General features: G+C 39.0%; 1 protein-coding gene and 1 pseudogene across 8 annotated transcripts in view; one reads left to right on the top strand and one right to left on the bottom strand.

Annotated features, from left to right (window-relative positions):
- Macrod2 (mono-ADP ribosylhydrolase 2) overlaps positions 1 to 16,068 on the bottom strand; it is a 1,861,794-nt gene that overhangs the window by 1,826,423 nt on the left and 19,303 nt on the right. The window lies entirely within an intron of this gene.
- On the top strand, positions 7,837 to 9,227 carry LOC142845232 (PRAME family member 12 pseudogene; annotated as a pseudogene).

Here is a 16,068-nt window from a genome sequence, read left to right as displayed (position 1 = left end):
CGGTCAGAAATACAGAAAAAGTTATATAATTCTGAAAAGCAATAACAAGAAATATATGCATGACCAAGAGACACAAAGAAAAAAATCATAAAACCCTAGAAAAATGAAAAGGACAATTTTTTTAACAAAAGAAACACTTTCTAAGCTTCCTCTCTTCAGGGTAAGTGCTGGAAGGAACCCCCAGTACTCTCCTCTCTACAGACAGTAATATTCTCCATGCTTTAAAAAGGAAAGAAATGTTAACCTCCTTGAAGACAAGGGAGGTATCTTGAGGCTTCATTATTTTGCTTTTCACATATAAATTTTTAATAATTATGCACAGTGGGAAACAGGGTCAAGTTCCCTCCCCCCGCCCTTTTGGCTAGTCAAATAACCTGCAAGATTTATTGAAAAGGATACTGTTATTTAACAAACAGTGAAGTCCACTATGAAGATATCAATAACGGACTTTCTAAGAATCAAAAATGTATAACTAAAACATGTTAGGAACTGAGAAAATAATAAGCAAACAACAGCAATGCTTAACTTTAATATAATTCTCATAAATATATAATGACTGAAGCAGTCAGAAATGAAGCATATCTGAGGAACACACACATGCAACACCTCATAACCCATATAGAGAACACTATGATCCTCAAGGGCTGGGAAACATTTTAAACACCGCTTTAAGTTTATCTAAAGAAAAATAAACTCTTGGGAGGAAAGCACACAAGCTTTATTCTTCTAGCGACATTTTAAACACATACATCTCAAAATTTTAAAATACCTTAAATCACTTCAAAGAGTTTGTTTTTATTTTGTTATGTTATATGCTATGTATTATGTGTGTGTGTGCACAGAGGCCAGAAGTCAATATTAAATGCTGCTCTTCTATAACTCAACCCTATTTCTTGAGACAAAGTCTCTCATAGAACCCAGAACTCACTGACTATCCAGGAAATACTGGAGATCTGTTTGGTTTGGGTTACAGATGCATGTCACCATGCCCTGCTTTTATATAGGTGCTTATTAGGATTCAAACTTAGGTCTTCGTGTTTGTGCTTCAAGCACTTTACCAACTGAGTCACATCCAAGCCTTGAAGTTACTTTTAGATGAAGGAAATTACAGAAATTACACACCTATTATATTGAAAGCCAAATAGTGACAAACTTTAGATAGATAGATAGATAGATAGATAGATAGATAGATAGATAGATAGATAGACAGACAGACAGACGATGGATGGATGGATGGATGGATGGATGGATGGATGGATGAATGGAGATATAAAGGCATTTAGTCAAAGTTGCACTAGAAAGCAAACAGCAAACTTACACATACACAAACACAAACGGAGATGCACATACAGAGAGAGAAAGTAGAACACTAAATTATCAGAAAAGCCTATAAAAAACTAATTAATTCAGTTAGAGAGAACAAAAATACAGTCCAAAACAAATTAGGGCCTAAAAAACAAATATTTATCTACAGAGCAGACTAATGTTATAAGAAAATTCTACATTCAATGAGTAAATTTTTTAAACTGAATAAAGCTTATGATTATTAAGGAATATACAGGTTAATACAAGAAAGCATGGCAATTCATGATTAATTTTGGATTTTGCTCCAAAGATCATGACATCACCCTAATGTCATTCAATAATAAAAACCATAGCGTAAAAAACAAAACTGCTCAGTGAGAAGAGAAAAACACAGGCTAAGGCAAAGAACTAGCAAAATCCAGAGACAGGGCCTACTTCTCAGGAATTATGCATGTTGGAAAGTCATCACTAGAGGGCGGCATTGCAAAGATTATAAAAACATTGCTTAAGGAGGAGGTACCACAAAAACTACAACTCTCTCCACTGTTTATGCTCGTTTTTTAGGTAGTAAAACAAAAGATGTTCCTGTGTTGAATAACTTTAGAGCATTTTTAAAACACGATTTCATTATTAGGCAAGAAAATCGATGCCCATGTTTTGGGTGGTTTTTTTTTAACCTACAATGTATAGATAATATTTGAAGTTTCACAAAGCAGACACTGTAAGATTAAAAATGAAAGTGTATAAACATAAAATACTGTTTTCCACAGTGGCTTTGATATATATAACCCTTGCCATTTGAAATAATCAAATATATCTTTATATTTTTTATGATGTACATATATATTTAACAGTAATAAAATTATTGTATCCAATATAGGACTATAACATTTGCCTATAAATAGATTTTTCAATCAGAACACTGAGCATTGAAGAACGCCTTACCTCAAAAGTGTATGATTACTTCTAACCCTCCTTGCTATCAGTAGGCAATGCCCAGACTATCACACAGAAATGCTTGCTCATTTTTTTTCTTTCTGGTACTAGTACAGCTGCCTTAGTTTGGCCAGTCTTCAAAATCAGTGGTGCTGTTAATAAGACACAGATATCCAAATTTTCAAGTGTGAATTCCTTGAGGTGCGTGAAACCCATGCTTCATGTCTTTTCTCTACAGAACCAACCTCCCTCCGAGCATCGGAGCTCTGCCACCTCCCATGTCCACCTCCCATGTCCACCTCACCCACTAGATCTCGTAAGGAAACTGAGGCTGACTCCTTCATTGGAATTCGTGGGCTTAAATCTTAAATTCCGTCCTTCCTCAAATCGTGCTACAATGTTCCTTTTCAATTACAAATGTCAAATATAACCACTTCAGAAGACCACTTTTATCTCAAAGATAAGGGGCTACTCAAGGCCAAGAGGACTTCTTATAATAAACAGCACCTGCAATCTTTGCAGGTGCATCTTCTGCCCTGCGATCTTCTATGGGCTGTTACTATAACAATGTGCACTTGGTAAGCCTTTTCCTCCACTGTGTTGGGATGTCCACAACTACCCAAATCCTTAACTGACTACTCTTACAATTTTTCACCCTTCCATAGCTACTCTAAATTTTCTTGGTAATCTCTAAGAATCATCCTTGAAGGCTTTTAGCTCTGGCAGAAATCACTCTCTACAAACATCTTCCATAAGAGATCCCTTCTTACATTAGCAGGCAGTTGATCAAGGAGCAGGCTCTCAGTAAACGCTAATAGGAGCTTACCTAACAAGTCCCCGACAGACATGACAACTTAAGTCATTTGAAACAGTTTGGCACTTTTCTTATGATCCTGCAGACTCAAAGAACCCTACCTTCTTCTCCTGAACTCAATGAACTTTTTACCTACTCGTAAGAGTCACAACCTAGAAAACAATGAACTTCTCCCAATAAGCAGTCAGGTTTCACTTCCTTCAGGGGCTCTGGAGAGGATCCTTCCCACCTTTCACCTTTTGATGGTTCCAAATGTCTCTTGGCTTGTGGTCATGGTACCGCATGTTCTGTCCTGCTCTTGTCTCTTCTCTTGTTTCTCACCATGACTCTGGTCAGTGACTTAGGTCAACCAGGCAACCCACATGCCCTCCTGTCTCAGTGCTATTAATCTCATAAACAGACAAAAGTCCTTATGCTAAGTTAGGTCACCACAGGGTCTGGGAATTAGAACTTGAATATATAGTTTCAGGGACCAATACCAGACCACTGCCAATAACAAGCTGAATATTCCATAGGGAGGCATTCGTTCCAGAGACAGGCTAAGGTGTTGTGACAGCTAAAATAAAATTGTTTCTAGAGCTGGTAAGCTCCAGAAAGTAAAGATCTGTCTGCCTCCCAAAATGCGCAGTGATAGTGGTTAGGTGGTGATTTCAGGGATGGGGAAACCAACAACAGCCGTGATAGAATAAACTGCAGTTTTCTATTTATGGGAGGTCTATTTCTACGTGGAAGTAATAAAAGACCCACTTTTACGCCTTTACAGTACAAATACAAATTAGCATGAATAAACATGTGAAAGCTAAACATAAAGATCCTATTTCAAGAAAAAAGCTGGTGATGACTGGCAATTTTATTTAAAGAACACTTAATAATTCAACTAGAAAGCACTATCAAATGGAATATTCACCTTGAGCTATTTTTGGAAAATGAAAATCCATCATACAAAGTAAGCCATCTGACAAGACTCTTTTATACAGTTTCAAGGTAGGAGGGCTGCTGTCTTGGGTAGCTGAAGTGCCTGATGTTGTGTGAACTTGTGGGGGTGGGATGGGAGTGAGAGGTTCAAGTCTTCAGAACTGTAAGTGAACCCTTCTGACAGAAAAAGAGCTGTACAATCACCAATGAGTAATCTGGAAACTAATCTCTGAGGATAAAAAGCAGAAAGAACTGTATTTAACGATGAATTCGTTCTCTCAAGGAGAGTCAAACTTCCTACCTACAAAATGATGAAAAAGATGAACATTAGGAGTTTAACAGGTTGTTGTTGAAAAGCAGATTTGTAGTTAATACAATTTTACTAAATCCTTTATCCTGACTTCAGGGTAAGATATGACTGTCAGAGTAAAACATTTCAGTGTCTGTGAAGCTGTTTCTGCTTATCTTAACAGCTTTGATGAAACAATATTTGCACAATACTCTATCTACTTTCTTGGTTTGTTTTTATTTCCGTTGCAGCATTATATATGAGCCCAAGGCTCCTGGGCTGAGAAAGTCTTCACCACTGAACTACAGCCACAGACAGTTCTTATTTAATAAAGAATAAGTGAATCTTGAATAAATCATACTAGAAATTAGTGTCACACAGAGACAACATGAAAATACCTAAAACTACCAATTAATAACTTTTCAAGCAGACACCAATTAAATCTAAATGACATCTACTTTTCAGCCTAGAAAAGGGGATACTAATTAAATATTACATTTAATTGGCAATTCAGTAAAGTGGGCAATTCCAATTTTCACCAGTGTTCCAACAGCAATATCTTCTATTCACAGGAAGGACAATGTCATACTCTCTCCAGTGATTACCTTGTCTTTTCTACATCTCAGCTGCAATGGCTTCTATAAACCAAGCCATATCACAGACAGGAAATACCACCTTTGTATTGGCCAAGAAAAGAGAACCAAATTGGATATTTAATGAGGAAAAGAAAAACAAACTCCACTCAAAGTTAGTTTCAAAAGCAAACAACTGAGCCAGCAAGATGCTCAGTGAGCAAAGGCAATTGCTGCCAAATTTGGTCACCCAGGTTCTGTCCCAGGAGCCATATGGCAGAAGGAGAAAACTGACTTTTGGAAGATGTCTTCTGACCTACCCATGCTTACAAACAAACAAAAGTTATTAAAAAAAATGACAGGAAGGAAGGGAGGGAGGGAGGGAGGGAAGGAGGGAGGGAAAGAGAAAGAAAAAGAGAAAGAAAAATAATTGAAAATATGCACTGCAGAATTTTCTTGTAATAACCAGCAATGAAAACAGAACATAAAAACTGTAAACACCATCATATTTACTTCCAATTTTTATTTTCAAATTGATCAACTAATTCATCATTTACTAAGTATTTACTAACTGTGAAACACTGTCCTCACAAAGGCCAATTTAAAGGATTATTCAGGAATTCAAAGCAGGAAATAGTTTTTCACAATGCAATTTTTATCTTCCCATCACTAAAGAGCTACAAGAATTATTTCTGTTCCAAAACCACAGAGAAACCCTGTCTCGAAAAAAAAAAGAATTATTTCCACAAATATCAATTCATACCAATTATTAGATGTAATACTAAATATAGAGAAGGAAAATAAGGCAGTATATGCCACTGATAAGGTTTTGGTCTAATAGAAGAAAAAGTAAACATACAATTAAAATAAATATAAAAGTGTTTTGAATAATCCTATATAAAAAAGGTCCGTGGGGAGAGGCGATTGATGTGGGAGTGTCATATATCAATCTGTTGATTTCATTAGCTAAGCAATAAAGAAACTGCTAGGCCCATTGGATAGGCCCACCCTTAGGTGGGTGGAGTAAACAGAACAGAATGCCGGGAGGAAGAGGAAGTGAGGTCAGACCCGACAGCTCTCCTCTCCAGAGCAGACGCCTTCAGAGAGACGCCATGCTACCTGCTCCAGGAAGACGCACGCTATGTAGCTCCGACCCAGGATGGACTTAGGCTAGAATCTTCCCGGTAAGCGCACCTAGGGGCGCTACACAGATGATTAGAAATGGGCCAGAGCAGTGTTTAAAAGAATACAGTGTCCGTGTAATTATTTCGGGGCATAAGCTAGCCGGGCCGGCGGCTGGGGTTTTGGGGACGCAGCCCCGCCGCCGCCCATATTACTACAGGCGATGTTGGAGAGGTGACTATAGCAAAAGCCACATGTGTGTCAGGTTAAAAACCATAAACATGAAGTGCTCAGGATGGCTTTAAGGCAGGGTCATTTTCCAAACTTGCTAGAAGATACCATGGTAAGATGAAGGCAAAGCTATGTGTTTTCAAAGATCTTTCCCTGTCATAAAAGGCCCAAGAATGAGTCCTTTATAGAAGATAAATTTCAAGGGGGAGAAAGGGAGGCAAGGATCAATTAGATCTGCTTTTTCTTTTAGCTTCTAAGGAGAAGCCTACAGACTGGGTGAGCTTTAGTGTATAAGTGAGACTATCATTATAATCCCAATAAATGTTTACCATAAGAGTGATACAAATAGAAGCGAAGACATTTAAAAAGAAACAAACTTAACAATATAGAGGAAATTGATACAGCTGTCACTGGAGTAGTATAAGACTTCAAACAACTGGATACATTTTTTCAGCAATGGCAAAGGTCATCAGGCTTAGAAAGATGATGAGTTCAGGTTTTACCAGGCTGAATTAGACACAAGCTAATAACTGTAATAGCTTAAATATATACATTAAGGTCTTAACTATGGAATAATTTCAGGTACTTCTTTTTTTTTTTGACAGGGTTTCTCCTTAGCTTTTTTTTTTTTTTGTTCCTGTCCTGGAACTAGCTCTTGTAAACCAGGCTGGCCTTAAACTCATAGAGATCCGCCTGCCTCTGCCTCCCGAGTGCTAGGATTAAAGGCGTGTGCCACCACCGCCTGGCCTTTCAGGTACTTCTTAAACTAATTTTTCTTAAATTAATTTATGAAAGTCTACTTATTTAATCTGATTTTTGCCAGTTTTTCCTGTTTTAGTTCTTCATTCATATCTCCTCATCTCATTGTATAACAGTATCCCCACATTTCATTTTAGCATACAAATAAATTTATAAGAGTCTTTCCAAACCGTTACATTAATTTCCAAAATTTGAGATCAATTTGTCAAATTTTAGTCTAAAAATTAATACAAATCACTCTTTCTGAGGAAGAAGAGGCTTTAGAAGGGTGAGGAAATAGCATAGCATGCATTATCAAAATAGGGTAGAGCAACACTGCGGGCTACAAGTTTATCAGGGATGGGGTGGGAAGACAGAAAAGGCATTGGGAGTGAGTTACCAAAACTAAGTGTATATGTGTATATTTTTCAAACCTTAAAAAACCCACCACTTTGTAAGTTAAAATATAATTTCTTTTTAAAAAAGGAATTTGAACATAGTTAACATGCAAGAATGGAAAATGGATTATTAAGTAAAATTCTCAGCGCTTGACGTGGACTACTTGCCTATAAGTTACTAATCAGGAAAGACCCTTCAAACAACACAGACTACTGACATTCTCTAGTTTTCCCACCAGAAATAGATGGTTAGGATCCTATAGCTGGCCAGGAAGTACAGGACAATGACATTTTTTATGTTTCAGTAGGAGAACCCTGGCCTCTGGAGTGCAGCACAGAGACTCTGTTGTGGATCACTGGTTCTCTGCATATATCGCCAGCCGAAGACCCAGTTCCTGCCTTTGCTCATTGATGGGTGGTACCTTTAGCCTGAGTATCCTGGTTACATATTCTGGTGGCTCCATCAGACAGCTTGGGAACCACCCCCCCGGATCATCTCCCTGCAGATCCCTGAGGATGGGCTTCCAGGCCACACCCACACCCCTGCAGCTGGCAATGCGGAGCCGGCTGAGGGACGAGTCCTTGGCCATCACTGGTCTGCAGGACCTGCCCATGAAGCTCTTCCCACCACTCTTCAAGGAAGCCTTCAGTCACAAATGGTCTATGATCCTGAAGGCGATGGTGCAGATCTGGCCTTTCCCCTGTCTCCACTAGGGGGTCTGATAAAGATGAAGGCACCCTACCTGGAGACCTTAAGAACCACACTGGATGGGACTGATACACTGCTTGACCAGAAGGTTCACCCTAGGAGTCACAAACTGAGAGTTCAGGGTTTGTGTGTTTTGCACGAGGACTTCTGGAACATATGGGCTAGAGATTGGGCAGTTGCTTGCTCTCTAGAGGTCGAGCGTAAGAAGAAAACACAAGACAGAGGTTCCAAGGAGTCATTGAAGGTGTTTATAGACATGTGCTTCAAGCCAAGAGCCCTGGGTGCGAGCCTGTTCTACCTCTTACTGTGGCTAGAAGGGAGAAAAGGCTTGCTGGACTGTAAGAAAGCTGAAGATCTCCACGATAGTTCTCTAGAACATTGTGAAGGTTCTGGAAATGCTGGACCTGGACTATCTGGAGAAAATGGAAGTGTGCTGCACCTGGAAACTGTCCACCCTGGCCAGCTTTGCTCCTTACATGGCCCAAATGAGAAATCTTTGCAAGTTCCTTCTCTCTCATATCTGCATGCCTGTCCCCATTCCCCCCACCAGGAGAAGGGGCAGTAGATCAACCAATTTACCACTCAGTTTCTCAGTCTGGAGTGCTTCTGCAAGCTTTCCCTGGACTTGGTCTCCTTCCTTGAAGGTCAAATGGACCAAACTGCTCAGGTGCCTGAAGGTCCCCTTGGAGACTCTGTCTATGGCTGACTGTGAGCTTTCAGAATCAGACTTGAAGTCCCTGACCTAGTGTCCAGGCATCTGTCAGCTCAAACATCTGGACCTAAGTGGTTTCATATGGACCAACGTAAGTCCTGAGCCCCTCTGAGTCCTGCTAGAGACAGTCGCAGCTACCCTGAAGACCCTGAACTTGGGAGAGCTGTAGGATTATGGGACTCCCAGCTCAGTGCCCTCCTGCCTGCCCTGAGCAGCTGCTCCCAGATCACCACATTCAACTACTTAAAGAATCCCATATCTGTGGCTGCTCTGGAACATCTGCTCTGCCACACCACCAGGCTGAGCCGCTTAAGCCTGGAGATGTACTCTACCCCCTGGGAGATTTATGGTGCTCAGGGTGCTTCCCACCACAAGAGGCTCGATCAGCTTCATTAAGAGCTAAGGACAATGGAGCCCCTGAAACACACCAAGACAGTGTGGTTCAGCATCATTCCCTGTCCACCTTGTGGCTACCAGGCCATGTGAGTCAGAACCCAAGCTGCACCAGGGCTATGGTCCTATCCAGCTGGGTACTTATGTACCAAATGATTCCTTCTAGCTCTTAGAAGCAGGTTCTGTATGGAATAAGTGAATCCTGAAGAAAATACAGAACTTGTGGTCTCAGTGTGTTGGGGGGCGGGGCGGGTAAGGGATGGATCAGGCAGCAAAGGCAACCTTAGAAAGAGAAATATTGACCTGGAAATTGATGGGACCTTCAGGACATGTGCATTCAGAAATAAGAGGTGAAGTTTCTAAAATCCATATGAAGAAACACTTGTGGGTATTGACTATGATGTGGACCCGAGTAAAGAAATGACCAGTGTATTCTTCTCTCCTTGATGTTACAGGGTGAGTGGAATACACCATGATTGTTGTTGTAGCTTTGCAGGCCTAAGTAGCCACCATCAGCTACCCCTCCCATTTCCAGTTCTGAGCCCTAGAGAATGTATCTGCCATCAATCCCACCCATCTAAGAAGGCCACAGATCTCCAGAGGGCAGTACAGATTTTGGACAACTTTAACCAAGATGAATGAAAAGAGCTGGCAGATGGTGATGCCAGGTGCTGAGGACCACTAAAACCCAAGTGGCAAGAGATAGGCTTAAACTTTAAATAGGCAACAACCATACACCGTGCTTGAAAATCAGTAAACCAAGACCTGGAGATGGTGGCACAAGCCTTTAATCCCAGCACTCAGGAGGCAGAGGCAGGAAGATCTGAGTTTGAGCCTACCCTGGTCTACAGAGTGAGTTCTAGGACAGCCAGGGCTACACAGAGAAACCCTGTCTTGAAAAGCAACCAAACAGAAAATCAGTAAAGCAGACAGAGTAGTTAAGAAACATCTTTGTTGTCTAAGGTACCTAGGTCACAGCTGACCACCACAAACAGATCTGTTCATCATCTGACCTGTGTTGGGTCTACAGCTGTTACAAACCTCTTGACAAGTCCTATTGCACTGTGGGTAGGTGGCTATTAGTAATACTTCTGGGGGATTAAATGTAGGACTCTGCATGCTAGGCAAATGCTCTACCACTATGAACCTTTTTTATTAAAGATAGATTTATTTATTTATTTGTGTACAGCATTCCTTCCATGTGTGCCCGCATGCCAGAAGGGGGCGCCAGGTCTCATCATAGATGGCTGTGAGCCACCATGTGGTTGCTGGGAATTGAACTCAGAACCTCTGGAAGAGCAGTCAGTGCTCTTAACCACTCAGCCATCTCTCCAGCCCCCACTATGAACCTTTTAAAGCATTACACTGCTCTGGGTATATGTTGGATTTAGGGGATTTTTTATTGTTTAAATAAATGTGTGTGAAAGAAAAAAAAAGATCCCATGACCAAAGACACAATACACTCTGGTTACAAGACATCAAAAAATCAAACTTAAACTGATCTGAAAACACCCTTCTTGCTAGCTCTCATAATGCTAGGAGGTGCTATACAGTCTGCTGGGTGAGAAAAGCCAGTAATAGTATTACCCAGTTGCACACTAAAGTAACCTTTCCAGACAAGATTTGCCCAATGGTGTAATAGCATCATGAAGATTATTCCAATAACCAAACACTTTTTATTAAAGTATCCTCCACAGGAAGGAGGAATCCATGCCTGGTCCTGTAAACCTGGTCCAAAGCCAGGTTTACATCCTAGGAGGAACCTCCTACTACTGTTTTATTAAATGAACATGTTGTTAAACTGACTTTTAAATATTTATGATTATATCCATACATTACTGTTGCCCTTGATCTTGGTCAGAGAATCTTCTCTCAGCAAAAGTCAGCAGCAAGCACATAGACTCATAGACTCCTAACTTACCAAAGTGTTGAGAGTAGGTGACTACCAAGTGCTAAGCCCTAAATGGGACATTACTATCATACTCCACTCAAGGCTCATGAAACGTGCGTAGAAGGGAGGGGAGAAAAAAGGTAAACAAAAAGGATGAGGAGGAATACTGTGAAAGGCTATCTCTAGACACGGCATAACTGCTACCACTTGTGAACTTGCTGTAGCTATGGTTACTTGCACAAGAGCAAGCTAATAACACAAGTCAACACTAATTGGATTCAGAGAATTACAGGAGGAGGAGGATATCATCCTGAAAGAAGGATGAGGATACTTAGGGGGAATGAGAGTGGGAAGTTGGGAAAGAATATAATTACAATACACTGTTTACACATATGGGATTGTCAAAGAAGAAATAAAATATATTCTATTAAAATCATCTTCTCTGATATCACAATACAGTTAGTATTAAAATTGTTACTGTAAAATATATAAAAAGTCTCAGAAAAGTATGAAGAAAAACAAACAGTAAGTTTTGTACCATAAACTGCACACTAATTATGAAAAAAATTAAATTACAATTTTATCAAGCTGTTTATGGGTACAAATTAGAGAATTGATCAAAACATGAATATGAATCATATTTCTTTTGAAAGGTTATTTATTGACAAAAAGTTACAATTAAGGTTGAGTAGCATAAATATTTCAAATACAAGGGGGGTACACTAGAAAGCTCTAGTGATAAACACACAGACTGTATGTTTTTGGTTTTGGCACACACTATTTATGTGTATTCATCTTGGAAGCACCGCTGAAGTGAAAGACAGCTGCCATCATTCATGGAGGACAAAGAAGTGTTTCTGCATGTTCAAGACTGATGACTATATTCAGTAAAGACACACAGTCCTAGATCTGAAGTCCAATTGCCTGTCCACACTAAAAGAACAGCATTTTTTTCTTTAAAACTCATAAAATTCAGTCATTTCTAAATTCACTCCCTTCTCAGTTCTCAGTGTTGACTCCAAGAAGGCCATGATAAACACGTGACAGAACTGTGTGTTTCTCCATTCTTGCTGTCTGTTTGCCTTCAGGAAGCTCACAACAGAACCGCGCATTTCTATCACCCTTGTTGTCTGTTTGCCTTCTTCACAGTAGACTCTTCTCAAAGGAGTTTTCAATGAGTCTTTCTTGATTCACAATGGACTGGAAGACAAGATCAGATAAAGGTCTCTTTTTCTACTTCCCAAGCTAGAAAAAAAATAACAAATAAATAAACAAATAAGATAAAAATAATACAAAATTCTCTCATTTAAAAGCTACAATTCTTATTCTTCCTGGAGGAAAAAAGCCAAAAAACAAAAGAATAAACTTTTACTAGTGTGTAGTTTTATTTTACCTTGGCCAATTTATGTACAGGTTGTTACAGGTGTAAGTTCCAACTGCTCTGTCTAAAAGGTAACTTTTGAATTACAAATGATCATACACTAAATAGTGAAGCTTATTTGTAGAAAATTTCCACACATTTTCCTGACACAGTCAAATAAGTTTGTACTATTTTAAGCTGTAGTGAGACTAGAGCTATCATAAAAGTCATTTCCTAAACTCTGGGCACTTAATCTCCACTACTCTAGGGAAAAATCAAGAAAGTAAGACTTAAGGAGCTGCACTTAATTAGCCACTTAATTAAAACGCATAGCTATGTTAAAACATTGTCATGTCTGGGAAGTAAATCAGGGTGTCAAACGGTTAAGCAGCCAATTAACACAGCTAAAGGAAAGATAATAAAGTTTGTCACAAATTAAGTTTTAAAGTACATATTCAAATTTTTTTAAAAAAAACAATATAATTTACAATTCTAAACATTTTCTACCGGTTTTTGGAAGTGTTTGATAGCTATTACTATGAAGTCTGCATGTTATATACCTAAACGTTCCTGATGAATCTTACTACCAACTCAAGCTTGTAATTCAAGAATGATGATACAACCTTCTTTATTATGATAATAATAATAAAAGCAGTACAAAAACAGAATGGTCCCGCTTTTTTATAAAATTTCTACTACTCTTAGAAAAGACCGCTTCTCCATTCTATCACTGCCATCCATCTCCAAAACTCCCCAAGATCGCCCACCCGTCCATTAAAAAAAAAAAATAACTGTTCTATCCAGTAAAAGCACAGTCACCAAGCAAAAGAGACGAGAAGAATAATACCTGTAAAACTTTCTTTCTATAACTTGTCTCAGGCAAGGATCCGCAGGTTGTCTCTCCCATGACATTCTCCACCATTTCGCCAATCATTAGGGATGCATCCTGAATGATGGTGGAGGGTTCAGAAGTTTATAGTAGATGTGGCATATCAAGACCAAGGACTATATCCATCTCTTCAAAAAAGGGGTGGAGCCTTTCAGGCAGTCCAGAGTACCACCTTCACACCTCTGTGATTATTCTCATTACTATTATTTTAATACTGAGCAATTCCTACACAGAACCCAAAACAAACCACAAGAATATGCCTGAGAATCATGACTCATTCTCTTGGACATTTTCTTCATGATTCATTATTTTATCATACAGATTCTGACTCATTTCCTCAAAAAAAAAAATGCTAGAGATTATTACTTTGTGAGTAAAGCAATAGTAGCTCATATCTGTTAAACCAGCACACAACAGGCTGTGGCAGGATTGCCATATGATGTGGGAGTGATTTCTTTCTAATCTGTTGCTTTCATTGGTTAATTAATAAAGAAACTGCCTAGGCCCATTTGATAGGCCAACCTTTAGGTGGGTGGAGTAAACAGAACAGAATGCTGGGAGAAAGAAAGCTGAGTCAGGGAGTCGCCATGATTCTCCTGCCGGACACAGATGCAGATTAAGATCCTCTCTGGTAAGCCACCTCGTGGGCTACACAGATTATTAGAAATGGGTTAGATCAATATGTAAGAGCTAGCCAATAAGAGGCTGTAACTAACGGGCCAGGCAGTGTTTAAAAGAATACAGTTTCCGTGTAATTATTTTGGGGTAATTATTCAGGGTGGTGGAATGCAGTCCGGCCGCTCTTTCATACTACAGCCATAAGTTCAAGGCCAGCTATAGAGTGAACTCCAGGATAGCCTGTTTTAAAGTATGGAACCTTCTTTCCAAAAAAAAAAAAAAATCAGTATTTTAAGGTATTCTCTACAAATACATCATGCATAAAATCCAAATGCAAAAGGGAATTATTGGTCATCCCCACAGTAATACTCTATGCAAAAATAAAATGTTGCAGAGAAATGTTTGAAAATACTTATGTGAGTTTCAAAAAAAACAATTTCTTAAGAGTAATGGAAAACTGTATTTTATAAAGAAGCTACAGGTTTGTAGCTTCTATTGCAACTATTAAAGAGGTCCAGATCACCACTGCTACCCGAATGATGTCATCCTCCTTTTTAATTCAAATGTAACCTTTACTTTGAGTTGAGCATTTCTTACAGAACAACATTGTGTTAAGAAAAAAGGAAAAAAAAATATTCCTTATTTCTCCATTGTTTTTCTCAAAAGGAAGATCTTATTAACATTTCACGTCCTCTACTCTGTCCTGTGATTTTATGAAATTGCACATAATTTCTGACCATAAGTGTCGTATTACCACACTGTTCTCACATCTTTCTTCTTCACAATATATCCTGGCTTATTTTCTTATAAGTGCATTATCAGTATCACTCACGCATTTTAGTATTAATGCATAATTCATTGACCACTAGGAATTTTGCTTTATTTCTTATTTTCTATTCTGTTCCTGTCTCCTCTGAAGACTGAAGTAGCTGATTTCTATGCCCTGTGTTACTTTTATCTTTAAACTCAACTTTATTTCTACATTGACAATTAAATTTCCCCTCCTCCCTTTGAAGAATTTAACAGTCATATTTTTAGTTTCTTGGACCTATGCATATTTCATCTTTTAAAAAGTCCTTTTTGACAATTTTATACTAACAATTTTGAGAAAAAAATTAAGTTCTACTTATTTTTTACCCTGTTCCAATTCCTAGGAATATTCCTTATTGTTGTTAACATTGTATTTTGTATCATTGGCTTTCTGTAAGGTTTTCCCCTTAAGTTTTATATTACTAGTTTTCTAGTGAGCCATGATAACCAGAATTATTAATAATGCTCCAGAACTATCTTACTACATTCTCCCACAGGTCTACGCACTGTCATTCTCCAAGAGTTTGTTACAGGGCTAAGTTCCACTTTGGCTCACTCCGTGAACACTCTCAACACATGACAGAAATCTTCAGAATCACCGTCTGCACAGCAGAAGCCACAGCTCTGCTCTGGAGACATTCCTGCTGACACTCTGTATATAAAGGAGGAAAGCAGAGGACAAGCTGCTCCACAGTTTTAAAATCTGTTAGTCTACAGTTCACTCAGATCCTTTGAGTCCATTAGAATACAAATGGAGTTTCGTTTCAGTGATTGGAATTTTTATTTCTATTTCTAATTCTTTTATGTATTTTTCCTTTTTAGTTTGAGAATGCTAGTCCAGACAACCATCTACCTCCAATTTAGACCCAACACTCCACCTCAGGTTTAGTTTATATGTGGATATGGAGTATTTTAACACTTGAGGGGTACAACCATGCATGGGGGCATGGGCACATGTTAGGGATAGAACCCCTGAACTCCAGTAGCCACAGATAACAGTTCTTTGAGGTCTACCAAGCCTCTAAGACTTTTCACTTTCAATTGTGGTTTTCTTTGTTCCTCTCATTCAGCCTGCTTTGCATCATCAAGAAATACTCCCAGAATATGTGGCACCAGTGTCCCGCGTTCTTACTACTCAGTGCAGTTCTTCTTGCACAGTGCCACTTGGCCTTGTTTGTTGTTCACTGAGACAAGGCATCCCCTATGTAGCTGAGAAAGCCTTGAGCTAACTAACCACCTTCCCTCCGAAGCCCTGCAAGCGCAGCAATTTCACTTGTATGCCACCATGCTTTTCTTTCTTGATCTCTCAAACATATTTAGTTCTTTTGCACAGATAGGGGGAGTATTGATGAACAGATCATTTGTT

This window comes from Microtus pennsylvanicus, chromosome 2 (assembly GCF_037038515.1).
Source record: "Microtus pennsylvanicus isolate mMicPen1 chromosome 2, mMicPen1.hap1, whole genome shotgun sequence".
NCBI classification, from domain to species: domain Eukaryota; kingdom Metazoa; phylum Chordata; class Mammalia; order Rodentia; family Cricetidae; genus Microtus; species Microtus pennsylvanicus.
This window is presented reverse-complemented; position numbering and strand designations above follow the sequence as displayed.